Source organism: Nannospalax galili, unplaced genomic scaffold (genome assembly GCF_000622305.1).
Source record: "Nannospalax galili isolate Female #2095 unplaced genomic scaffold, S.galili_v1.0 scaffold95, whole genome shotgun sequence".
NCBI lineage: Eukaryota > Metazoa > Chordata > Mammalia > Rodentia > Spalacidae > Nannospalax > Nannospalax galili.
The window spans coordinates 6,300,953-6,303,274 of NW_008342393.1; the positions used below are offsets into that span (position 1 = coordinate 6,300,953).

Consider the following 2,322-nt stretch of genomic DNA (forward strand, 5'->3'; position numbering starts at 1 on the left):
ACATCCATCTGAGGTGAAGGACCCAGTTCCCTGACTTCATTGCAGCCTCTTTGACAACTGGCTGATTGGCTAAAAGGTACATGGTCTCAGAAGTATTTCAGCTTGTCCTACGCCATGATTTGCTTTCTCTTGACAATGCTTATCTTTAAGTGTCTTTACGAGGCAATTCCAAGACAGAGGACCCTTGGAACTGCCACGGCCCACCTCCTCATGATTACGGACTTCCCCAGGACCCCCTCTGGTTTCCCACGCTTGGCTAACTGAGTTGGGCAGAGACTAAGACTGTCATGGGCTGGCATTACCCATGCGGCTGCCCTTAATCATGATGCATTTTTAGCCAAAGACGGGTAAGATGTCCCATGACAAGTACTCCTAAGACAGGACATGCACATGGCCAGGTGCATGATCCAATGATGGGCAAGGCTTGATCAGAGGTGACATAACCTAAGACAGGCAAAAATGCATAAGATTAGAGGAAGGAGATAGCCATCTCTCCTCAGGGAGCCACCTATGAGGTGGGTAACCCATGAAATAAAGTCAGTCCCGACTTAAAATAAAAATAAAAAGGGGGATATGTGGGGACCTAAAAGCCCTACGTTGCATAGGTCTGAAAGGAAGTTACTGGGGGCGCGGCCTGGCTTGCTTTGAAAGTCTGAAGAATACTTCCGCACTGCTGAGGAGTGCATGATCAGCGTGTGACCATCCTTAAGATACACCTTCAGGGGGGAGGGGGGAGTTCCAGGTGCCTTTATAAGCTTTGGAACACTTGCAATAAATGAGTCTCTGCCTGACTAAGACTCCCCATTGCATCTGAGTGTCCCCGGGTAATGGGGACGGCGTGGGCTGGAGAATGGCATGCTTACTCATCCCCAATCCTCACCTCACCGGGGGTCGCAGGTTCGAACCCCCGGCAAAAATACGCAATGGTGAGATTAATTTAAGGAATTTCAAAAAATTATGAAGAATCAAGCTGCTAAGCACCATAGTTTATCAAGTATGCCTGTTTCAGTGACATTAAATCCAAAATATAGTGTGGTCTATCTACGGACAAACAATCCAAAAGTATTTGGAATCTCCTTCTACTGTCCATACCACTCTGTCAAAGGAGAACAATGAAAGCAAACAAACAAACAAAAACCAAAATACAAGGGCAAACCTGTTGTTTGGAGCAGAAAGGACGGAAGAACTTTATGCACACAGGGGTTAATCTTGTCATATTTCTGCTGGTAAGTAATATGCAAGAGCAATTGATTGCTCACTGGCTTCTCCACCCAGAGCTGCAGAGCTTACTGCTGAAATGTGGCACCATCTCAAAGTCAAAAGAGGTAACGATAACAGTGATCAATTCCTTGACCATGTTCCTAAAATGACAAACTTTGGACTACGTGAGTGATTGGTGGATGAGAAGGGGCAATGAGTATAGGACAGAGCAGGGAGCCATGGAGCCTGGAGTCTATCATGTCCTGACTTTTCCCTCCCTAGTTACCTCAAGGATATGGGCTGGTGGAGTCACCTTTGGACTCAGTTACCCCTTCCACTAGTGAAAAGGTGGGGGAGGAAATTATAAGGTGCTTTGAGCTCAGAATAAGTAGGTGCCTAGGCCTTGGGTAAATGCATGAGGGTTGAGCTACAGATGATACTAGAAGTTGCACCTTCTAGAGTGCCAAGCATTTCCAGCCTGTCCTCTGAACAGCCCTGGTGTTTTGCTGTCAGAAATTTCTACCTACAAATGGACCAACATTTTTTTTTGAAATATATATTTTTTGTTAATTTTTTGTACATTTTATGCAATGCATCTTAATCATATTCAGACTCCCTCCCCTATCTGCACCCCCATAGTCCTCCACTGGATTTCATGCATTCTGTCATATATGTGAAGGTCTACAGAGTCAAGTTTGTGTCCACAGATGTCCCTCAGTGTAAGTTCATCCACTGGAGCCTGGTCAGTCTATCTAGTTTCACTCCCTTAATGAAGACCAACTCTTGTGGCTGGAGAGATGGCTCAGCGGTTTAAGAGCACTGGCTGCTCTTGCAGAGGGCCCTGGTTCAGTTCCCAGCATCCACATGGTGGCTAACAATTGCCTGTAACTCCAGTTCCTGGGGATTTGAAGCCCTCTTCTGACCTCCATAGGCATTGCATGACATGGCCACATTCACATACATGCAGGCAATACACTCATATACGTAAAATGAAAATAATAAAATATTTAAAAAATACTTTAAATAAAGACCAACTTTTCCTCAGCAGTACCTCCTCTGCTAAATTTGGGGTTTCTTATCTATTTCCCCAGTTCTATGCTGGATTTGGACCAACATTTAAAA

At 45.1% G+C, this 2,322-nt stretch overlaps 1 protein-coding gene across 2 annotated transcripts in view; it reads right to left on the reverse strand.

The window, feature by feature from the left end:
- The window catches only part of Ca10 (carbonic anhydrase 10), a 591,432-nt gene that overhangs the window by 242,868 nt on the left and 346,242 nt on the right, over positions 1 to 2,322 (reverse strand). The gene's annotated exons all lie outside the window — the stretch shown is intronic.